Source organism: Castor canadensis, chromosome 5 (genome assembly GCF_047511655.1).
Source record: "Castor canadensis chromosome 5, mCasCan1.hap1v2, whole genome shotgun sequence".
Lineage (NCBI taxonomy): Eukaryota > Metazoa > Chordata > Mammalia > Rodentia > Castoridae > Castor > Castor canadensis.
In genome coordinates this window covers 133,711,471-133,736,768 of record NC_133390.1, presented here as the reverse complement: position 1 = coordinate 133,736,768, position 25,298 = coordinate 133,711,471, and the positions used below count along the sequence as shown (strand labels likewise).

The following is a 25,298-nucleotide window of genomic DNA, read 5'->3' as shown; positions in this document are numbered from 1 at the left end:
ACCAGCAGAAGCTGGGGAGCCAAGGGTAGATGGAGCTTCACGAAACAAAGTTTATGGGATGTGGCTACTGCATTTAGGGAGATGAAGGCTGAGAATTATCCCTTGACTCAGTAACGTGGAGGACACAGTGACCTTGAAAGTGAAGTGTCATCTGCTTGGTTGTGGACACTCAAATCCGGCTGGAATGGATTCCAGAGTGAACAGGTGAGGAAGCCATTTTCTGTTCCTGTCATCAACAGGTGACTAGAGCCCAGTTGTGCATACAGTCCTCCCTGTATGATATATTAACATGTAACCATGGCAAAGGTCTCACCATGTCTGTGACCAAATGTCCTCATCTGTAAAGTGCAGAGAATAATAAAGCTTATTCTTGTAAGGATCCTGTGAATTAATGAATGTGAAGTACTTGGGGCAATGTCAAACTCATAGTCAATACCTGCCATGATCTGCTGAGACAGTTATTACTACTCATAGCACATATGACAACGTGTGATGAGTTTCCCTAATGTTGGTTATGTAATGCCAGATGAGAGCAGAAACCTGATCTCTCATGTCCATATTTCCAATCACAGTTAAGCTCTCCAATCAGGACAGATGAAAGTCAGGTTCTCAGAAACTGTCAGGACACAGGGAGTATTAGTCAGTCTGGCCTGACTAATTGAAAGCCATTATTCTTCATGCAGAGGGATTCTGAGATCCCAGTTTCTTCAGCACAGCTAAGAGGCAGGACAGTGGCAGGAAAATGAAAGCCCTATGGCAGTCAGCAGGGATAGTGCCAGTACTCTAGGAACTCTTGTTTGTAATTTTAATTTGAAAAAGTAACAAAATGCACACACCACAGCAATTCCTGGCTGGCTGCAGGCCTGTGCTGGAGCATCAGCAACTGGACACATAATCCCAGCTTCAGCTCCTTGGTGAATCCTGGGAGCCTGTATGGGCTGATAAATGCAGAGGAAATAAACTTGGACAAACAGCACAGGGAGAAAAAGCCTAGGCAGGGTTTACTGTTCTCCAAGCTTTCCTGCATCAAGAAACTGTCACGAGGCTCATTTTCACCTCTGCAAATCAGAGATATGCCCCTCAGTTTACTCAGAGATGTGGGACATGAGGAAAGGTCATTCTAGTGGGCTGGTAAATGAAGTTATTAACGGCTTAACAGGAGTCTGATGCCACTGAAGAAGGCTTAAGATGTCCCACAGAACATGCTTCACTTGGTGGGGCAGTGGACATGTGTGAGCAGAGCAGTGGTAGGCTGATCACATGGTAGCTGGGGTGAAGCTGACTCCCTGTGAGTCACAGACCCTGTCTCTGCCGAGGAGACACATGGGGAGAGTCCTCCATCCCTACTTCTTTTTTTTTTTCATTTTTCTTTTATTATTCATATGTGCATACAAGGATTGGTTCATTTCTCACCCCCTGCCCCCACCCCCTCCCTTACCACCCACTCCGCACCCTCCCTCTCCCCCCCTCAATACCCAGCAGAAACTATTTTGCCCTTATTTCTAATTTTGTTGTAGAGAGAGTATAAGCAATAATAGGAAGGAACAAGGGTTTTTGCTGGTTGAGATAAGGATAGCTATATAGGGCATTGACTCACATTGATTTCCTGTGCGTGTATGTTACCTTCTAGGTTAATTCTTTTTGATCTAACCTTTTCTCTAGTACCTGTTCCCTTTTTCCTATTGGCCTCAGTTGCTTTTAAGGTATCAGCTTTAGTTTCTCTGCGTTAAGGGCAACAAATGCTAGCTAGTTTTTTAGGTGTCTTACCTATCCTCACCCCTCCCTTGTGTGCTCTCGCTTTTATCATGTGCTTATAGTCCAATCCCCTTGTTGTGTTTGCCCTTGATCTAATGTACATATGAGGGAGAACATGCGATTTTTGGTATTTTGGGCCAGGCTAACCTCACTCAGAATGATGTTCTCCAATTCCATCCATTTACCAGCGAATGATAACATTTCGTTCTTCTTCATGGCTGCATTAAATTCCATTGTGTATAGATACCACATTTTCTTAATCCATTCGTCAGTGGTGGGGCATCTTGGCTGTTTCCATAACTTGGCTATTGTGAATAGTGCCGCAATAAACATGGGTGTGCAGGTGCCTCTGGAGTAACCTGTGTCACAGTCTTTTGGGTATATCCCCAAGAGTGGTATTACTGGATCAAATGGTAGATCAATGTCTAGATTTTAAGTAGCCTCCAAATTTTTTTCCAGAGTGGTTGTACTAGTCTACATTCCCACCAACAGTGTAAGAGTGTTCCTTTTTCCCTGCATCCTCACCAACACCTGTTGTTGGTGGTGTTGCTGATGATGGCTATTCTAACAGGGGTGAGGTGGAATCTTAGCGTGGTTTTAATTTGCATTTCCTTTTGGTAAAGATGGTGAGCATTTTTTCATGTGTTTTCTGGCCATTTGAATTTCTTCTTTTGAGAAAGTTCTGTTTAGTTCACTTGCCCATTTCTTTATTGGTTCATTAGTTTAGGGAGAATTTAGTTTTTTAACTTCCCTATATATTCTGCTTATCAGTCCTTTGTCTGATGTATAGTTGGCAAATATTTTCTCCCACTCTGTGGGTGTTCTCTTCAGTTTAGAGACCATTTCTTTTGATGAACAGAAGCTTTTTAGTTTTATGAGGTCCCATTTATCTATGCTATCTCTTAGTTGCTGTGCTGCTGGGGTTTCATTGAGAAAGTTCTTTCCTATACCTACTAACTCCAGAGTATTTCCTACTCTTTCCTGTACCAACTTTAGAGTTAGGGGTCTGGTATTAAGATCGTTGATCCATTTTGAATTAATATTGGTATAGGGTGATATACATGGATTTAGTTTCAGTTTTTTGCAGACTGCTAACCAGTTTTCCCAGCAATTTTTGTTGAAGAGGCTGTCTTTTCTCCATTGTATATTTTTAGCGCCTTTGTCAAAGACAAGTTGGTTATAGTTGTGTGGCTTCATATCTGGGTCCTCTATTCTGTTCCACTAGTCTTCATGACTGTTGTTGTGCCAGTACCATGCTGTTTTTATTGTTATTGCTTTGTAATATAGTTTGAAGTCAGGGGTTGTGATACCTCCTGCATTGTTCTTTTGACTGAGTATTGCCTTGGCTATTCGTGGCCTCTTGTGTTTCCATATAAATTTCACGGTAGATTTTTCAATCTCTTTCATGAATGTCATTGGGATTTTGATGGGAATTGCATTAAACATGTAGATTACTTTTGGGAGTATCGACATTTTTACTATGTTGATTCTACCAATCCACGAGCATGGGTGATCTCTCCACTTTCTATAGTCTTCCTCAATCCTCTTTCTTCAGAAGTGTATAGTTTTCCTTGTAGAGGTCTGTCACATCTTTTGTTAGGTTTACACCTAGGTATTTGATTTTTTTTGAGGCTATTGTAAATGGAATTGTTTTCATACATTCTTTTTCCGTTTGCTCATTGTTAGTGTATAGAAATGCTAATGATTTTTCTATGTTGATTTTATATCCTGCTACCTTGCTATAGCTATTGATGATGTCTAGAAGCTTCTGAGTAGAGTTTTTTGGGGCTTTAAGGTATAGGATCATGTCGTCTGCAAATAGGGATATTTTGACAGTTTCTTTACCTATTTGTATTCCTTTTATTCCTTCTTCTTGCCTAATTGCTCTGGCTAGGAATTCCAGTACTATGTTGAATAGGAGTGGAGATAGTGGGCATCCTTGTCTGGTTCCTGATTTTAGAGGGAATGGTTTCAGTTTTTCTCCATTAAGTATAATGCTGGCTGTAGGTTTGTCATATACAGCTTTTACAATGTTGAGGAACTTTCCTTCTATTCCTACTTTTCTTAGAGCTTTTATCATGAAATGGTGTTGGATCTTATCAAAGGCTTTTTCTGCATCTATTGAGATGATCAAGTGGTTTTTGTCTTTGCTCTTGTTAATGTGGTTTATTACGTTTATTGATTTTCGTATGTTGAACCACCCTTGCATCCCTGGGATGAAGTCTACTTGGTCGTGGTGAATAATCTTTTTGATGTGTTGCTGAATTCGGTTTGCCATTATTTTATTGAGGATTTTTGCATCAATGTTCATTAAGGAGATTGGCATATAGTTCTCCTTTTTGGAGGTGTCTTTGCCTGGTTTTGGGATAAGTGTAATACTGGCTTCATAAAATGTGTTTGGCAGTTTTCCTTCCCTTTCTATTTCGTGGAACAGTTTAAAGAGGGTTGGTATCAGTTCTTCTTTAAAGGTCTGATAGAATTCAGCAGAGAATCCATCAGGTCCTGGACTTTTCTTTTTGGGGAGACTCTTGATTGCTGCTTCAATTTCATTTTGTGTTATAGGTTTATTCAGGTGATTAATTTCCTCTTGGTTCAGTTTTGGATGATCACATGTATCTAGAAATCTGTCCATTTCTTTTAGATTTTCAAATTTATTTGAATATGGGTTCTCAAAGTAGTCTCTGATGATTTCCTGGACTTCCATGGTGGTTGTTGTTATCTCCCCTTTTGCATTCCTGATTCTACTAATTTGGGTTTTTTCTCTCCTCATTTTAGTCAGGTTTGCCAGGGATCTATCGATCTTCTTTATGTTTTCAAAGAACCAACTTTTTGTTTCATTAATTCTTTGTATGGTTTTTTTGGTTTCTATTTTGTTGATTTCAGCTCTTATTTTTATTATTTCTCTCCTTCTATTTGTTTTGGGATTTGCTTGTTCTTGTTTTTCTAGGTGTTTGAGATGTATCATTAGGTCATTGATTTGGGATCTTTCAATCTTTTTAATATATGCACTCATGGCTATAAACTTTCCTCTCAGGACTGCCTTAGCTGTGTCCCATAGGTTCCGGTAGGTTGTGTTTTCATTTTCATTGACTTCCAGGAACTTTTTAATTTCCTTTTTTATTGCATCAATGATCCACTCTTCATTAAATAATGAGTTATTTAGTTTCCAGGTGGTTGCATGTTTTTTGTCTTTACTTTTGTTGTTGAGTTCTACTTTTACTGCATTGTGGTCAGATAGTATGCACGGTATTATTTCTATTTTCTTATATTTGCTGAGGCTTGCTTTGTGCCCTAGGATATGATCTATTTTGGAGAAGGTTCCATGGGCTGCTGAGAAGAATGTATATTGTGTAGAGGTTGGATGAAATGTTCTGTAGACATCTACTAGGTCCATTTGATCTATTGCATATTTTAGATCTTGGATTTCTTTATTGAGTTTTTGTTTGGATGACCTATCTATTGATGATAATGGGGTGTTAAAGTCTCCCACAACTTCTGTGTTGGTGTTTATATATGCTTTTAGGTCTTTCAGGGTATGTTTGATGAAATTGAGTGAGTTGACATTGGGTGCGTACAGATTGATGATTATTATTTCCTTTTGGTCTCTTTCCCCTTTTATTAGTATGGAATGTCTTTCTTTATCTCGTTTGATCAATGTAGGTTTCAAGTCTACTTTGTCAGAGATAAGTATTGCTACTCCTGCCTGTTATCGGGGGCCATTGGCTTGGTAAATCTTCTTCCAGCCTTTCATCCTAAGCATATGCTTATTTCTGTCGGTGAGATGAGTCTCCTGTAAGCAACAAATTGTTGGATCTTCCTTTTTATTCCATTTTGTCAAACGGTGACTTTTGATGGGTGAATTAAGTCCGTTAACATTAAGGGTTAGTACTGATAGGTATGTGGTGATTCCTGCCATTTAGTTGTCTTAGTTGTTTGAAGGTTTGATTGTGTGTACCTAACTTGATGTTACTCTCTACTGTCTTGCTTTTTCTTATCCTGTGATTTGATGCTGCCTGCCTTTTCATGGTTAAGTTGGGTGTCACTTTCTGTGTACAGAATCTCTTGCTGAATCTTTTGCAATGGTGGCTTTGTGGTCACATATTGTTTTACTTTTTGCTTATCATGGAAGACTTTTATCGCTCCATCTATTTTGAATGATAGCTTTGCTGGGTAGAGTATCCTGGGGTTGAAGTTATTTTCATTCAATGCCTGGAAGATCTCACCCCACGCTCTTCTTGCTTTTAATGTTTCTGTTGAGAAGTCTGCTGTGATTTTGATGGGTTTACCTTTGTATGTTACTTGTTTTTTCTCTCTTACAGCCTTCAATATTCTTTCCTTAGTTTCTGAACTTGTTGTTTTAATGATGATATGTCGTGGAGTAGTTCTATTTTGATCTGGTCTGTTTGGTGTCCTGGAGGCCTCTTGCATCTGTATGGGAATATCTTTCTCTAGATTTGGGAAATTTTCCATTATTATTTTGTTGAATATGTTATGCATTCCCTTCGCTTGCACCTCTTCTCGTTCTTCAATGCCCATGATTCTCAAGTTTGGTCTTTTGATGGAGTCAGTGAGTTCTTGCATTTTCTTTTCACAGGTCTTGAGTTGTTTAATTAATAGTTCTTCGGTTTTTCCTTTAATTACCATTTCATCTTCAAGTTCTGAGATTCTGTCTTCTGTTTGTTCTATTCTGCTGGATTGGCCTTCCATTTTGTTTTTCAGTTCTGTTTCATTCTTTTTTCTGAGGTTTTCCATATCCTGGCTGGTTTCATCTTTAATGTTGTCTATTTTGTCTTGAGTTCATTTATCCGTTTATTCATTGTGTTCTCTCTTTCACTTTGGTGTTTATACAGTGCTTCTATGGTTTCCTTTATTTCTTCTTTTGCTTTTTCAAATTCTCTATTTTTGTTGTCTTGGAATTTCTTGAGTATCTACTGTACATTTTGGTTGACCCTATCCAGTATCATCTGTATAAAATTCTCATTGAGTACTTGTAGTATGTCTTCTTTTAAATTATTCTTGTGGGCTTCATTGGGTCCTTTGGCATAGTTTATCTTCATTTTGTTGGAGTCTGGATCTGAGATTCTGTTCTCTCCATTCCCCTCTGGTTCCTGTACTAATTTTTTGCTGTGGGGAAACTGGTTTCCCTGTTTTTTCTGTCTTCCCGTCATTGTCTTTGGTGTTGTTACTGTCCCTGTGCTGTGTGCAATTAAGTATTTACTAGCTTGTAATAATAACAGTGGTAATATTTAGAATGGAAGGGTGAGAGGAGATGGAAAGCAAAAGTTAAAGAAAAGCGAGAAACAAACAGACAGGTAGGAAAAAACAAAACAAGGAATCAAACAAAGTTTCAAAGGTATAAACAGGGAGTGTTAGTGTACTAATCGACAGTAAGCTGAACAGGCCTTAGAGAGACAGAGAGAAGATTGAAAATAAAAAATAAAAAGAATTAAGATAAGAATAAATATATAAAACAAGTAAATGAAAGTAATATATAAAAAAATAAAATAAAACAAAATGAAAAATAGAAAAAAAAACATTTAAAAAAACTCTCCAAGTTCAAATGGAATGAGGTTTCAGTCTTAATAATTTTGATGTCCTTCTCAGTATCCAGTCCTGGAGATGGTGCCTCAGATGTTGTTCTGTAGTTGTCTCATCAAAGGGGATAAATAAAATAGAACAAAAGTGCACAAAAAAAATAAAAATAAAACACAAAAAACAAAAATCCTACAAAGTGTCCCAAGTTCAAATGCAATACAGTTTCAGTAAGGTTTTCAGCATGCAGGTGTAGTTTGGTTGTTTTCTCATCAAAGGTAAGGAGAGAGAAAAAAAAAGAGTCTGGAGACAGTTCAGTGAATGGTATCTCCAGCTGTGGCTTGCCTGCCCACTGCTGCCAGCCTGCTGTTGCTGGAGGCGTTATTTATACAGATCTCAGGGGTGAGCTTAGCACTCACCTGGCCTTGCAGTCTTTGTTTACTCACTGTTCTGTGTGCAAGCCTCTGCTACAAGCTTTCCCCTTTCCAAGCACACTGGGGGAGGTGACACTGCATCCACTTTTATCAGGCTTGCGTGTTTGTTTACATTTCACGTGGGAAGTGGGTCTTCCCCCCTCTCCTGTGGAGTTTTCCTCCCACCACCACTTTTACAAGCTTTCCCACTCGTGATTACTGGGCGGTGCTGCTGCTCCTGCCAGCTGCCATGTTTGTTTACAGCTCATGTGGGAAGTGGGTCTTCCCTCCTCTCCTGTGTAGTTTTCCTTCCTCCTCCACTCACTCAAGCTTTCCCACTCTTGGTTGCTGGGTGCATGCCCCTGCTCCATCCGGAGCCTCTCCAGCCCACCCAGCTTGTTTATTTACGGTCCCTGGAAGGATTTCCCTTCCCCCACTCTTCAGCACTCAGTGCACCCCACCCTCTTTACAACATGTCTTTGTTGTTCTTATTGCTTATTACTCAGTTTCTCTTTTTTCCTCGGGTGGAGGTTGGTCTGTCCAGGGGGCTATGCTGCTCTGGCCCAGGGTTGTCTGTAGGAGTACCGTGGTACCACTAAGCTCACCTTTTCCGCATCTTCCCAAGATGTCTGGGCGCGGGTGACTGGCTGCCCGGGGGCCCTCCTGATTTCTCCATTTAACATGAAGTGGAGATGCTCTGCACTGGCTGGAGGTGTGGAGGGGTCAAAGTTTTGCCTCTTTTCAGTGGTTTTGCCTGCAAGGTGTGTCTCCAGCGTCTCTCCAAGACTTCACTATAGGAGGCACACTTTCTGCTTCCCTCTCTAGCTGCCATCTTGGAATCCAAAATCCTTATAAATACTATTTAAACTATAGTGCAGAACTTTTCTGGATACTTGTTAGGTGAAGGGATTTCTAATCAAAATGTTGTTTCAGGATGTCTAGGTTTTATTACTTGGAGGTCATTGTCTATACAAAAAAACCCTGAATCTTTCAATTTATAGACTGAGGTCTGGGTTCTACATATTTCTCTTGAATCATACTGACTCAAAATGAGTTTCTTCTTTGATTATGTCTGATGTTCCAGTTGCCTTGTTGGCCTCCTGTTTTTGAAGTGTGAAAATTATTTTTCCATTGTCATTCTTTGTCTTGTAGATTACACCATCTGTCCACATTTGTATTATCCAGTGGTTTCTCAAGAGCCCTCTGATAAGTGATGTCACTGCCTGCAGTTCCAAGCATGCTTTCTACCACTGTGAAAGTCCTTTGTTCAAAAGACCCCTTCTGAAATCTTTATTTCTACCAGGTGGTTTTCCATCTCATCATGTTGCCTTTGCTTGTTGTCCTTATCCTCTTGTCTTTTCATACCCTGTGCTATCTTTTTAGGTCAGTTTTTTCTTAGAATTTTCTTTTACAGGTTTATAAACCCAAGCCTATGGATGTGATATTGAGGAAGCCAGCATTTTACACAAGCACACAGATTGCAGTGTGTGCTTTTACTCTGAACATTTGTTCTGAGATCCCCCTTTCCCAGATTTCAGGTATAATTTCATGGTTGTAGGAGTGGGGAAGGGAAAGACAGTATTTTTTCTTATATTTACTCATTTTCTAAGGGATGTGGAGCTGATCTTGTTTCACCAAACTGAACCACATGGCTCCTTTGCTTCCCACCATCACCAACCAAATCGTTCTGAGGAAGAGAAAGCTGACCTGAGTTCTCAGTTTGTCCTGAGCTGAATCATGCTGATGTGAGATCTTCATCCATGTGCAGCTTGTGTTAGGCACTCTCAGTTCAAAAGGATGCAGTATAATCTGGTCTACCAACATATTCTTCTTCATGACCATGTCTCTTCCTTTCCTGACACATGTCATAGCTTTAGGAACATGCCATATATCTCAAGGCTACCACAGGCTTCTACTTGTCCATCACCATGTGTTGTTACTGTTTGGCTGTAGTGGGAGAGAAGCACTTGCAGGAGACAAGGTCTGTGAAGATTATGTTTGTGGCTCTAAGCCACTTTATTCTGCTGGGCAAGGAATCAATTTCATGGGGAAAAGCACAAATAATTCTACAAATTTTATCTAACTCAGTTGCAGCTGACCTTACTTTTGACAGAAATTCACCCCTGGTTTGAGAAATACTCTTAATCAACATTTGCTTTTATTTTACCACCATCTTCACCACCACCACTCATCATTACCACCACCACATATCATCACCATCACAAACATCATGTTCATTATTACCACTTCTAGGTTGCAGCAGTTACTACTCACTAGACATTGTACTATACTCTTTACAATCTTATTTGATTGCATAACCACCCTGACACTTTCCTCAGAAGTGGTTATTTGGTTTGTATCATCACATGATCATATAAGAACCTACTTTCTCTTCTCAGAAGTAACTTGCAAACAAAGAAACAAAGAAATGGGCTGGACACCAGTGGTTCACACTTGTCATCTTAGCTACCTGAGAGGTTGAGATTGGGAGGATCATGGTTCAAGGCCAGCCTGGTCAAATAGTTTGCAAGACCCCATCTCCAAAATGACCAAAGCATACCGGACTATGTGTGGGACTCAAATGGTAGAATGTCTGCTTTGCAAGCATGACACCCTGAGTTCAAATTCCAGTTTACACACACACACACACACAAAGAAACAAAGTAAAGGAAGAGTCACTTCATATCTCAGCAGTTCACTCATGCTGCTCACTCTCATCTGGACCTACATAGTGAAATTCTTCCTGTCTCACTGGCCTACACCTTGGTTTTGAAATGTTCAGAGACCTCCTGCTCCTGTCACATAAAGTGTCAGGTTTAGTCCTCCCTCACTTCTTTCCTTTCTGGAGCTTGGCCTCTCTTGAGTGAATGGATTCTTTTCTGTTATGCACACATACAAACACACACACACAAATACACACACACTGTCCACATGATTTCCTCCCTGAAACTTCACCTGTACTGCCACTCCTTCTGGAATCTTTGTCTCCCCAAATTCCCTCCTGCTCTATAGATGGAGTCTTACAGGAGACTATGCAGCACATGTCATTGATTCAGTCACTAGTTAAGGTGTTGCTATCATTTACCTGTGGCTCTTGCTTGGGTGAAAGAATGCAGATGCTTGCCATTTAAAAAAGCCAGCAAACAGAGGTACTGAGGACCAAGGGGTATGAATACAGCTTTTCCTTCTCGCCAGCCTCTATTAATTTTGGGGGAAGTGTCTTGTTTCTGGTGCCCTGTTCCCTTCTCTGATTTCTTCTAGCTTGTGTACCCCTGACCATCCCTGCCAGACTGAATGTTCAATTAGGGTCAGAGATTTGTCTCCTACTTAATTTTTCCAGCACTAGAACACATATTCTACATACATGCAAACTCAGTAAATAAAGAAAGGAGACAACAATGGCCTGATGTCCTTTTATGACAGGCTTGAACCACCCCCATAAATCTCTCCAAAACCTTAACTTTTGGAGGAATACACTTAAATCCTTAAAAGAGAATATGTATTTGAGAAAAATTCAAGAAAAATTAAATTGGCTCATGCAATTTGGAAAATCACCTAGAAAAAATTAAATGCATAAACAGCAGATGGGAAAGTAGAAAATGTATTCAACAGCATGGAGGCCCCTAAGTAAATTAAATAACTAAAAATGAAAATGAATTCCAGGTGTTACAAAATTCATTCTCATGTACCAATCAGGTAAGATGGGTGTTTTGTTTGAATCTGAAATGTCCCCCAAAAGCCCACATGTTAGAGTTTATGGTTCTAATTTGTGATACTCTTGAAAGGTAGTGGAGGTTCCAGTATCAGTCAGGGCAAGATAATCACTAAGCATCTTGGTGAACTTGCCACCTGAAAGAGTGAGCAGTGTAAGTGATGATGCACGGACTCTTTCTATGTGATACATCTCTACCCACAGATTTGATTTTTAAGATCTTTCCTTTAATCATACTCCATTTATATAGTTTTAAGACACTTATATGAAAGGTGTCAGGTAAGAGAAAAAATGATCAGGAACAAAGTGGGATTGAGGCTATAATTCCTGTGCCTTGTGGTTTTGTACTGCCTGCATAAACTGCAGACGCCTACCTGGTGCAATTAGGTGGACATTTCTTTCCACATATTTCAGTTTCTTCTCATGAGTGAAACATGGACTGCCCTTCCCCTTTAACTTAGCAATGGTTGTGTGACTCACTATGGGAAATATAATGGAAGAGGCACTTTTGATAGCTGATGCTCATTGGCTTCCTGCCTACAGATGTTATCAGATGTCTTCTCCAAAAGCCTCTGCAAAACATCAGACTGTTCACCTCATAGTAGAAGAGGTTTCCTTGAAACCAGTGGTAGTTTGAGCTCCTCACAGATTCTACAAAGACTGTGACAGGGACCCAGCAGCAGCTTTACCTGGCTGCTTGATTCGTTAAGAATATCATCTTTTTTTGCTCTGATGTCCCCATTGCAGTGCTGGTGTAAGGGGGAACAAGGCATCTACTGGGTGTGCTTAAGAAAAAGTTTCAGCTGGAGGAGTGACTGAAGTGGTAAGTGTGCCTGCTTAGTGAGTGCAAGGCTCTGATTTCCAACTCCAGTGCCACCAAAAAGAAAAGAATAAGTAGCATTGAAGAGGTGCTAACTTAGAGTCAGTGGGACAGAGATCTGTTCTGTCAGTCACTCCTTTGCTCAGTAATGTTAATTCTGGTGGCCAAGTGCAGGAATGGCCTGCAGACATGGTTGCAACACCCACCTAGATTTTAACATAAAGGAGCAGAGACAGAGGTTGGAGCATGATCACACTCTGTACTCTAGAGATCACACTGTGAATAGTAGAGCTGTAACCAGGTTTGCAAAGCAGGGAGCCAGAAACTTGTCTGGGGAAAATTATGCCCATCATAATTACTATAGTTTGAAACATGTATTTCCCCCAAAAGGCTCATATGCTGAAGGTTTTGTACCAGCCTGGGCTGCTATTGGGTTGTAAAGGAAAATTTAGGAGGTAGGGCCTAGTGCAAGAAAATTAAGCCATTTGGTGCATCCCCCAGAAAAGTATATTGGGACTCTGGGACTTCCTTTCTCTCCTTGATCCACAGGTGCCATCAAGTGAGAAACCTCATCTGCCATGTTCCTGCATGATGTGCTCTGCCACCACAGGCCCAAAGCAACAGGTAAAGTGACCGTGAACTGAAATATCTGAAACCATAAACCAACATAGAACTTTTATGTTTCAAATTGATTATCTCATGCATTTTCTTGGAAGTTTGTCAGTTTCAGCTCACTACTAGTTTTTCCAAAGTGGATCAATATGTTATTTTCTCCACCCTGTAGCATGGCTGCTCCACTTCCACACAGTCTGGGTCAGTTCAGTACTTTGTCTAACCCCAACCAGGCAAAGGTGACATTTTCTTCCATTTACATGGCACCAGTTTGTACAGGAGGTTGTCTATGAGGTGCAATCTGCCCACAAGCTGTGAGGGACTATGCTGCTGCCTCCAGAGGAGATAATGTACCCTGCTCATCTGGAAGCATTGAATTTTCACTTGGTGGTATAAGGTTTCAGTCCCAGGACAGCACAGGCAGGCAGCAGTCTGAGGCTCCATGTCCACAAATTATTGTGTGTCCAATACATCCCAGATCCTTGGAGAAGTTGTACTACAGTTCTCTCCATTACAGTTTTGCTCTTCCAAGAGAGGAGAAATGAAGCAAAAACAATAATACGACAAAGAAAAGCAAGAAACAAAGAAGAGAGGAAAATGGTTTTCCAGCTGACAGGCCAACAGCTGCGGATCCAAGAAGCCTGGGTTTCTGGGGCCGTTCTTTGTTATAAAAAGCTAACTTAAGGATTGGATGGTCATTATTCAGTATGTGCAGTCTGTGTGTTAGTGGCATCTTAGTTGGCAAAAAAGCCAGGTTACCCAATCCCTGTTGCCATGAATCTGAAGTATTTGAAAAATAGTGAGAACTCAGTATTTCAGGATTTACTAGCTATCCACCATCTTGGTCTCCTCTCTCTACTTTTTACAATAGGCAGTATTGTGTGTGAATATATTAAATGCATATTGAGCTTGGGATCAAGAAAAAAGAGATGACACTCATTCCTAAAATGTTCTTGGCATACCCTATCTGTATCATATTACACTTTACAGTCCTGCTCAATACATGATTCTGTATAGATAGTTAATTTTTCTCTGCTTAATTTTACCCCTCAACTTACTTTGAATATAAATAATTGGAATGCCCAGTTTCGTCAGAAAGTTCATTCTTCCTCATAAATGCCAATTCTCTGAGCTCAAGCTGCACTTCCCATCTTCCCAGACACTGGAGCAGTTCTTCCCAAGAGTCCCTTGGTTTCAGAAGCTGTCAATCCTCTTTCTTTCCCCCAGAAAACAGGATTGAAGACCTATTTAAATCTCTGCCCTTACTAATTGGCTAACTCATATAAGCACAGTCACAAGAGAACTGATTTCTTTGGACTATAGGAAACAGCCTTTATGAAATGATGATTGTTCAAATGCAACCCAACATTTACATGGTGGCCATAGCACTGCAGACCCAGTGATATTCAACCCTGACCTTTCTCATGAGGTCTCAAGTCTAAGCACCAGAGTGTGCTCTGTCCTAAGAAGACTCTCTCTGACATGTCTTTCAGTCCATGACTCTGGGAGAAGGTGGCTGGTCTTATTCTGAATCCTAATCTTATGATTTCTTCATTTGCTTATCTTTTTGTATTGCTTTAGAATATCTACCCCATTCAATCATAATGTTCCAAGCCAAAGGAGAAAAATTAGGCTGAGGAGAAGAAAATGAGTTCTGGTAGCTGTTGTAAGTTATGTGATGCTGGAGGGATCCTGAGAGTGTTTCCTATTCAATCTAAGTCATACATGGATTCCTGCTACTTCAACATTGCATGGCCCCAATCTTGACTATAAAATCCACCTTTTACACTAATTGGGGTTGAGAACTCTGGGTCATAAGTGTGCCATTTTGTGTAATGAGTGCAAGGCAGGACAACTTCTGCTCTCATGTATGTTAACATGGATACTTAGGTTGGGAGAAGTGTTGGATTCATGCTATCTGCACTCCTCTAAAAGTATCTGAACACTTATCAAGTAACTATTGTGTAATAAGTTCTGTTTTAGTGACATTAGTTCAAGAGAAGGAGCCAGGCACAACAGACATCCTTCCCTGAGACACTGGAAATGTAAAGGAATAAGGTGAAATTTTAAATAACAATAATATCTTGCTCAATTCTGCAGGGAACAACTTGTTAAGCATGATGGTGAGGCTATGGGGATCAGTCTGTGACCTGAACTATGGAGGATAGTAAGTCCATCTCAATAATAAAGCAGCAGCTGGTGGTCATCTAGGTATTAAATAGACAAGACCTCACAATGGAAGTTACTTCAGTTCCTGGGCTACAGCAAGTCTCTAGCAATGAACTTGATGGCAACCATGAACCTTGAGTTTTAATGTCCTCTAACACATTCAGTGAGATGACTTGGAGTCCATATTATTTGTGTTCTGATGGTACTCTCTTCTCATAAGTAGGCAGTGATTACAAATCAAGAAGTAGTATTCTTACCATCGGAATGATCAAAATTCAACCTCACTGAGTCAGACAGAATTCTTTATCCAAATTCAGTTTATAAACACATGGCTCAAAGTAATACTGTCTCATTATCATCACAGTAGGTGATGCTAATTATCCCAACTGATATCCAATGTCTCTGGCCATAATTCTGTACATTCTGTGCAACCCCAAAGAACCTGTGTACAGAAATGTGGTAGATCTTGTCAACACAAGGGTGAGTTCCTCTACCTTTACTGTCTCCCTTTTTTCATGATCCCATGGAAAGAAATTTCAAATGTGGCTGCGGTTCATAATTAATTACAAAGAAATTAGACTTACCACTCACTAAGAAGAATAGCAGGATTGCACCTGAATACATAGTCCTGAAATGTCAATAGGAGATTCAAAGGGAAGTATAGCATTTCAAGATCTTCAAGCAAGATCATCGAAAGAAAGAAAAGAAAAGAAAAACTAGTCTCGTCTATTGGAGCCTATTGTTGTGGTATCTTTAACAGTCATGTTTAGAATTCCTTCCCATGTACATATATCCCTCTGAAGATTATCCTGTGTCCTGAAGTTGTATTACTTATGACACGTAAAAATGGATTCCACTTTCACAGTGAGGAAATTAAGGGAGAAAACTATAATAATTAGTGAAACTGAAGAAGTAAAACATAGTATCATTCCTCCTCCAATAGTGGTCATTGTTCTTTTAGATTTCTCTATGTTTAGGGATTCCATTTACTTTCAGAGACTTATACTCAGGTATTCTTCATGAATTTTGAAATTAAATTTATGTACATATTTACTTAATATTTCTTTTATTTTCCATCTGCTGAAAAAAGAAAACATTTCTGCTGTCTATTCTTAAAAGAATCCATTGCACTTTAGTCTTTAAATGTTTTTATTTAAATATCCAAAATAGTTGAGACTTGAATTCCTGGGTAAACTCCTTCAGTTATGAGAAACCATCAGGACATTCAAATTATGTCAAATACAATGCTGATGAAACCATAAGAAATTGTCAAATCTTATTTGTGTGTTAGAAACATTCTCATTGTTAGCTTCATTAAAATCCTGTGGTAGAACCAAACAGCTAAGCCATCCTTATATTCCAGACACATAGATGCTAGTAGTTGTTTTTTTATATGCTGTTTTGGGGGTAATTTGTTGTACAGTGCAGGGACACTAACACAGATTTTTGGTTCATTGTAGTAGGATCCCACCATAACAGACACTGTAAAATATGTGAATGTCTGGAAATGGACAGTAGGATGAAGATTTAAGGATGTTGCATTAGGGAATGGCTAAACTTCCCATCAGCAAGTGGAATTTTAGGCTTTGAGGAGGATGTCCATGTAGAAACGGACAGAAAGGAAAATTTATGGAAACTAGAGTAAGCAGAATTCTTATCAGCTAGTGGCAGGAAGTTTAGCTGGCAATGATGGCAAAATAAAAATATCTAGCTAAGAGGTCTAGCTAAGGAGACCTTCAGCCAAAGTGTTGAACATCTTTTTGGTCTTGCTCATTATAATTATGTACAAGGAGAAAGATAAGAGTTGTAGAAGAACAAAAGTAACCAGGCTTTGCTGGTGAGGATTCACAGCCTCCCTTGAAGCAAATGATGCTAAAATCAAGACTCCTTTGAAGGAAAGGTCAAATCCAGGACACTCTCAGAAAAGCATGGTCTAAAGATGAGGCCAAGAGTGTGACTGAAATATTCTTTATATTCATCAGTGAGATGAAAGGCAGTTCCCCAGAGTAGTATTCAGTAAGACAAAAGGCTCTGTAAGCAATGGTGCGACTTCCACAAAATCCTCTCAACCATATTAAGGGGCTGCTATGAAGTTTAAGGTCATTGTCTCTCAGCAGAAGGCAAAATTAGAGAAGTCCTTATTTCAAGTCAGTGTATGGCTGCACTTTGTCTAATACAATAGACCTCAGTAAGATTCATAGAATTGTTTGAATTATGCCCGAAAACACCCCACTAGCTTGGACTGGAAGTGTCGAGACTAAACAAAGAGAGAGTATTGGTTCCAACAAATTCTCCTAGCAGGAACCTGGCTGAGAAAGTGACTCAACTGAACACACAGGCTACAATTCCTATAAAAGGAAGAAGAATCTAGAGATGGGAACAAGGAGCCCAAGTGCAGATGGTTTGACTCCATGTTGCTGATGTAAACCTGGCCACTGGGTTAAAATTAGTACTGCCAGTGCTTTCCAAAGAAAAGTTACCATTTTCGTCTTTATAATTAAAAAGTAATGAAAAAGTGGTATTTATGACCATGTACGCCCTTGCTCCACACCAGTTTTAGTATCCACTAGTAATGTCCAAATGTATCATTATTTCTATTAATTTCCTTGTTTACTTTCCTTCAAAGAAAAGGTCTTTTTAATGTGTTTGCTTATTCATACATTCATCAAAGCATGGACCTATGGATTCTTACTTGAGTCAATGTTTTACATTACCCAATAGTTATAATTAATTTTATACTTATATGGTCACAAATTTAGTCTTCAGTAGTGTTTTCACACTGCCGCCAGTATCCTTGACATGTCCTCATCATTCTTGAGATCATTTTTACTTTATGGCACAAAAGGATATTCTGGTTCCAATTTATATTTACTGTTGATAAAACAGTAATTCCTTATTAGGGTTATAGTGGTTTTGGTAGTAAATTAAGAAGTACTTTATTGGTTGAGATGGGTCATCCAGACCCATGCTGGCCTTGAACTGGATTGTCCTGATCTCAGCCTCTCACCATAACAGTAATGACAGGCATGTTATCCAGTGCCCAGCTATTGGTTGAGGTGGGGGCTCACTAACTTGTTGCCCAGACTGCCATTTATCTATGATCCTCTCTATCTCAGTCTCTCAAGTACCTAGGATTACAAGCATAAGCCACCAGTATCTGAATTAATTTCTATCTGTGTGAATCATTTCAGTTAGCATAATGTTCTCAGGTTCTCTCATGTAGTAGCATGTATGAAAATTCCATACTTTTTTGACTGTATAACATTCCCTTCTTTGGATATAACATATTTGGCTTATTCATTTATACATTTAAGGACTCTTCAGTCAATTGTATATTTTGGATATTGTGAATAATGCTGCCATGAACATGGTATGCAAATGTCTGTCCCTAATTTCTAATCCTTTTTTGTATATACGCCAAGTCAAATCACTTTGCTGACTCATCTCAATATACTTATTCAGAACTAATGGACAAAATTCACAAATGTATTGGTTTTATTGTCCAGTGATATACCAGTGAAGTTACATATCACAGCGCAGTGATATTTAAAATGGTCACTCCTATGGAGAGTGGATGATATGGGAAAGGGACTGTTTGGAGCTTTAAAAATTCTAGACCCCATGAATAAGAGTTAATCAAAGGAGACACCATTGGAGGCAGGAGAGGTCAGAGGAGAAACCATAGGTAAGCTATAGTATCACAAGAGTGTATAGTGTCTGGGGATACAGATCAAGTCATTTATCCAGTGATTCATTCATTTAGTAAGTAATTTCTTAACCCTAACTAGAAAAATGGGTGCATTTAGAAGCTGGACAACATGCAGGAGGTGTTCTTTGAGTGTTCTTCCTCTCCTTATGGCAGATAACACCAATCAATGATGACACAACTTCCCATTTACCTCACTGATTAAACAACTAGTGATTCACACTGACTTTGTACACAACTAGCCTATTTTAGCCTCAGGGTGTTGATAAAGACCCACAGACATGAGTGGTGAAACAGTCACCATGACACAGACCATCATCAGGTTGTCCGAAAAGGCATCACAGGTCTTCTCTAGAATGGAGTCATTAGAACAGGATCACAGCACAATTGCTTCAAAAGAGAGTGGATGTCAACAAGCCAGATTCCGTATAAGACCAAGTCATGTTTGCAGATTTGTAGTGTTTAGCAAATTAGGAATTGCCTACCATGAGCATTACAAATTGTGTGTTTGTGTCACCTAGAAGTTGAGTTAATGCCCATGACCAGAGGATGAGGCACATGTTCCAGACAAAGAGGAAAAATCATCTGTTTGCAGCTTTTGTTTCTGCTAAGGATGCTCCCATCTGCCTTCCTTCATTAGAAACACATGCTCATTACCGTAATTACTGGAATTTGATAAAGAACAGTAAGATGGGTGATCTAAATACATGATAGTCCAATGGCTATGGTAATGCTTCAAATTCCTCACTGTATACCTCAAGATATCCATTCACCCTGTTTACCAAAATAGGAGAATGCCATCATGTTGGATACATCTTCACTCAGTTATTATTTACTGTTAAATAAGGTGCCATCCTCTACTGACCAGGTTCAGCATAAATAAATGGAAAGGAAAGACACCAGAACAATTTAAACTGGTTAACACAGTGTAGAGAGGCAAGACTTTGGGGTAAAGTAGATCTGGTTTGGACACTCGAGTCTTCTTCTCATTAGTTGTGTGACTTTTGGTAAGCCTATGCCTTTATTCTTATCTGAAAGCCACATGTAGTTTATAGAGTTATTTTAAAGAGGAAGTAAGTCAAAGCCTATACCTGCCCATCCCAGCACCTGGCCCAGCTGTAGTCTTCTCAGACATCAGCCCCTGCATGCACAGAAATATCTGTCAGAGACCAAGGTAAATAACAAGTGATTTTCAGCAGGAAAAATAGTTGCCATTCTCCAAGGGGTGGTCAAATATCTTTCCAAATAAATGTTATTCCTTTGATACTCAGAGCTATGGAAGTACAAAAGGGCATGTATATCATATCTGGTCCCTGACTTCAAAATATTTACCTTGCCATTGATAGAATAGTTTGCAGAGATATCTCATTAGTGGTGCTAAATGAGTCATGTATAGTGATGCATTGTCATCATCATGGCTAGAGAGAAAAAGATCTGGGAGGATTTGTAGAACTAGGGTTAAGTGTTGCTGCAGCTAGGGAGTGTTAAAGAGGACTTTTTATTTCTTCTTCTTCTTCTTTCTTCTTTTTCTTCTACTGCTCCTCCTTCATCTTCTTTTCTTTTTTATTCTTTCCTTCTTCCTTATTTTGTTTCTCTCTCTCTCTCTCTCTCTCTCTCTCTCTCTCTCTCTCTCTCTCTCTCTCTCTCTCTCTCCCCCTTCCTTCCTTCCTTATTTCCTTCCTTCCTTCCTCTTTCTTCCCTCCACCTTCTGCTCACTTTCCTCTTCTTCCTCTTTTTTTGGGGATTACTTGGATTTGAACTCAGGTCTTCAACCTTGAGCTATTCCACCAGCCCTAATTTTATGATGGATTTTTTGAGGTAGAGTCTCTTCTAGCATTTTCCTGGTATGGCTTCAACCACTACTCTCTTGATCTCTGCCTCCTGAGTTGTTAGGATTATAGCCATGAGCCATAGGCACCTGACTGTCCTCCTCTTTTTTGTACAAAGGGACCTACCATGTTGCCCAGTCTATCCTCCAACTCCCAGGCCCAAGCAATCCTCTTGCCTTAGCCTCTCAAGTAGCTCAGACTATAGGTTCCACCATTGTACCTGACTTCAACTTTCTAAGAACATTGCACAAAAAGAGACATGGCTGCCAGAGACTGGGGTGGAAGCTAGAGGCAAGGTGACTGAAGAAACTGTCTTTATTATTTTTGTATTACCATAGAGACTTTTTGTTACCAAATATTAATTTCACAAAGGGGTTTTGTTGTAATATTTCTATGAATCCATATAGTAGACATTGATCTAATTCACCCCATTGCTTGAAGAAACTGTTAATATGAGCTATGTACTGATCTGCATTGTGAGTCTGGCCATCTGGTCTAAATCTCAGTCCTCCTTTAGGGCCAAACCTGTGGGTTGGCAGCCTAGGATTCATGCCTTCTAGAAACTTCCCCACTTCTCTGTTGAGGGTTTACTTTGCATTGACTGGCAAAGGCAGAGTTCTGTGTGGTCTTTTCTACCCAGCATATACTCAGATGCCCAGGGTCACTGGCCACTCATCTAAACGTGGTAGCCCCTGAATGTTGCTCCCAAGGAACCCTCCAGGGGTGCTGTGTAGAGGGACTTTCAGGACAGGTTGATGGCTCCTGCTGTGAGGACTCCTGTAGGGGACCTGCCCCATCACCTCCATCTAATCTTGATGAAACACCAGGAACTGAGCAAGGGTTCTGGTGATCAGGGTCACTTAACGATGGGGACACAATCTGGAAATTGTGTCATTATGGGATTTCATGCTGTCAAAGATACAGAGGACATAAACTAAGATGACTACAATGTTTTCTTCTTATGGGGATCCCTTCAGGCTTAGAGATCATCCCTGACCCACACCTCATCACACCATACATTACTACAACACAACTGTCTGTACCCTTCCAAGCTCCAATGTTGTGAAAGCACCAGGATGTGCTTCTGGTGGAAGAAGACTGAAGACAAGAATGGTGACTGCAGCCCATGCAGAGTGTCCACCTGTGAATGCCCCAAAATCCAGTGAGTCTGTGATGAGGTAATTCTGGGTGGTCATACATACTCTTGATTTTGAACTGGAATCTGGGATGTGTAGGGGGAATGTTCTGGTTTGAAAGAAATGTACACCAAAATGTTACTCTCAAAAGGTTCAGAAAAAATGCTCATAAACATACAGACCCAGATTCACATGTGTGTTGGAGAGGGAGAATGAGTAAATATAGCCAGAAATGAACACTGGAGGGATCTAGTGAAGAAACTACAGAGATGCTGTGGACTACTGCTGAAGCTGCTCTGTAACCCTGAACTTGGTTCACAATAAGAACTTAAAAGAGAAAAAGTGATGAAAGATCACTTTTGAAGGCAGCCCTGCATGAAGTCTATTCTCCTATGTGGAATATTTAGTTAATAGTTTACATTGACACACAAGCTCAAAGCCTGACCTTGACCTGGTACCTTGGTGCCTCTGGCCTCCTGGCTCTTGGAAATAGACTAAGGTGCCAGATCCCTCCTGCAGTGTCTGTCCTGATTCCAAAAAACCAGAGGGGACACTCCCTAAGCCAGGATTGCCAAGAATGGAAGAGTGACAGAAAATTACCAAGTGCATGGCTTGTGTAAGAAACATGGTTACAGTCACATCTTGCACCTATCTAAACCACAGCAGATCATGGTCTTTAAGGCAAGTCCAGTGTTTTCTTGAGGGAGGCCAAGGAGGTAGACCAGGGGTGGGAGTGATGGTAGGATAAGGACTGAGCAATGCCACTTGGCAATCCCAATCACATCAGGCCCCTGGTGTGCTCACAGCTGCTGCATGGCAAGCATCACTCTCCCTAAACTTCCATTAGACTGCCCTCCAAGGATCCCATTCCAGCCACATAGTCAAACAGAGAAAGATGGATATCAGATGCCATCAGCCTTGTTTCTGTTTTATAAAAATGATGTTAAAGCATTAAAAATTACATACAGTTTCAGCAGGGAGATAAATACTCTAGAAAATATAAGGGTAGATTTTAATGGCAAAACTTTTTGTATAATGCAGGTGTTATGGTACAGGCCCACAATTTTAGCACTTAGAAGATAGAAGCAGAAGATTCAAGAGTTTGAGGCTTCGGTAAGCTACATAGGAAGATTCTATCTCAAATAATCTAGAACTCTGTTGTAGGTCAGTGTTAGAGGTCTTGCCTACCATTCATTAGGCCCTGGGTTCAAACCTCAGCCCTGTGGGGTAAAAAAGGAAAGAGAACAGAAAAATGTATTTAAGCTTATTAAATGAAAATCTTTCTAACATATTTAATACCTTTATCTCCTTACTCATCTGAAGTTTTCTGAGTATACTACCACTTTCCTACAAACTTGAGGCCATAATTACACACATCAAGTGCTGTTCAGTATTATCACATGGAAACATATTCAGAGTCTATAAAGTTACTAGAAGATACTCATCTTAAATTCACAGGGCTACTATTACTGTACTTGCTCATCCCCGAGGTGGTTTCTACCATTTTCTGGCATCTCCATACCCTAATTATCAATGTGTGACGTTAGTGGTGCCTTCCTTTGCCAGCAGCTTCAAGCTTATGCTCTAAGACCTATGATAAATTACTAATCTGTCTTTCTTTTTTCTTGAGACAGGGTCAAGCTGAGTGCTACGAGGTACAGACTGTTCTGGAACTTTCTGTGTATCCCAGGATGGCCCTGGGTTTGACTACTAGTACCTTAAAGGAAAAAAACTTTCAAAATTCAAGAGAGGAGGTAAAAATTGCAACATCAATAGAAGTGTGGGAGAAATGGATTCTAACTGACATGAATAATTGGAGGAGAGGGAGCCAAAGGCCTCAGGGGAAGACATCACATCTGATGTGGTGGGAGCAGCAGGAGACTTAGAATAAACAGTGGAGCCTGGAGATGAACTCAGACTGAATTACTGAAATTTTATGATAAACATTTTTTGCTCATTTATTATTAAAACATTGTTCCTGAAGGCAGTACAATACCAAGTTGAAGTGTAGAGTTAGTGGAGCTACCAGTATCTACTTACCATCTCCCCCCCAAAAAACATAATATTGTCGTCATGTAGAGGATGCATCAGATATTAGACTAATTAGGAACACGCAAAAAACTTAATACAGACCAAAAGGCCAAAAACTAATCACTGTAGAACCAGAACAGATGAGGACTTACTTCTAATGGATGTGCAAGGCAGTGAATTCTTTAAATGGAATCTTATGGTGAAGATACTGTAAACACTGTTTGGACAACAAACAACAGAGAATGAGATGTGCTATTAACTAAGTTGGTAAAGTGGCAGCAGAGGTTCAGAAGACTGCTTCCAAATTTGAAAGACCTTCTACTGTGGAAAAAGTTATATGAAACAGCGTCCTGTGCTATAGAAGAATCTTTCAGGAAAGGCAAAATCAATCAGTAGCACAAATATCACTGTCTTGTTTTAGGAAATTCCCACAGCCACCCCAAGTTTCAATAACCATCACCCAAGTCAGTTAAAAGCCATCAACATCCAGGCATAACTCTCCACCTTTAAAAATTTACAACTCTCCAAAAACTCACATGATATTTGGCAATTTTTAACAGTAAAGTGTTTTAAACTCAGGTCTGTATGTTGTTTTGTAAGCAATGCTTTTGTGCACTTCATAAGATACATTAGAGATGTAACATAACGTTTTTGAGCAATTGGAAATCAGAAATGTCATTTATTACAATATTTGCATTATTTTGGTGGTAAAGAACCATATCTTCAATATATCTGTATGTGCTTTTTAAAATTATCTAGTGATATTTTATTGTATGGATATTTGACATTCTGTTCATCTGTTAAACTGTTAATGGATGTTTGGGTTGTTTTTTATTTGTTATTTTGTATAATACTGCAATGAACAGTCAAGAAGCATCCTGTGACTGTGGGTCTGGGAAGTACACGAGTTTCAGCGTTCTCTCTATCAGAGTGGACAGGGAAGAGTACCATGCTAAAAATCCAACTTGGCTTGGCAGAAAAGTGGGGAGAGAGTTGCTCATAACCAAGATGACCAGAAGGACTGAGGTCAGTCTCTGCTGGTGGAGGGATTCTCATGATGTAACTGGAAGCTCCTCCTTGATTCTTGGCTTCTTTCTCAAATGGTGTAAGAGACCCAGAGCTCATGTATTCTCACTTTCATGCTCAGCATGGGCTTTAAGTATTCTTAATCCAACATCCAAAATTCAAAATGCACAAAATTTGAATTTTTTTCAGCTTTGACATAATACTACAAGTGCAAACATCCCATAGTATAAAGTTGTATGAATAAAATATTGTATATAATATAATTTCATTCAGGCAATGTGTATGAAGTATATATGAAACATGAATGAATTTCATGTTTAACTTGCATTCCATCCCTAAGAAATACTTTCTCTAATACATATACATATATATGCATGTATGTATATGTAAATATTAATATATTGCATTAATATTAATTCATAATACATTATATTAAAATTCATATGTGTATTATCAATATACATGTACATATATAAAATCCACAATGCCAAAAAGTCTAAACTCTGAAACATGTTCTGTCCCAATAAGGTTACTCTACCTGCAGTCAAACAAAATTT

The 25,298-nt window shown here is 39.6% G+C and overlaps 1 long non-coding RNA gene across 2 annotated transcripts in view; it reads left to right on the top strand.

Annotated features, from left to right (window-relative positions):
* Window positions 1-25,071, top strand: part of LOC141423338 (uncharacterized) — a 33,977-nt gene extending 8,906 nt beyond the window's left edge. Inside the window, exons 2-5 of one of the 2 annotated variants that reach the window (XR_012448122.1) lie at window positions 12,782-12,856; window positions 21,526-21,710; window positions 22,726-22,797; window positions 23,319-25,071. This is a non-coding gene — a long non-coding RNA (uncharacterized lncRNA). Of the gene's footprint in view, window positions 1-12,781; window positions 12,857-21,525; window positions 21,727-22,725; window positions 22,798-23,318 lie in introns of both variants that reach the window. The other variant, XR_012448121.1, reaches the window with a different exon arrangement.
* Window positions 25,072-25,298: the final 227 nt, after the last annotated feature.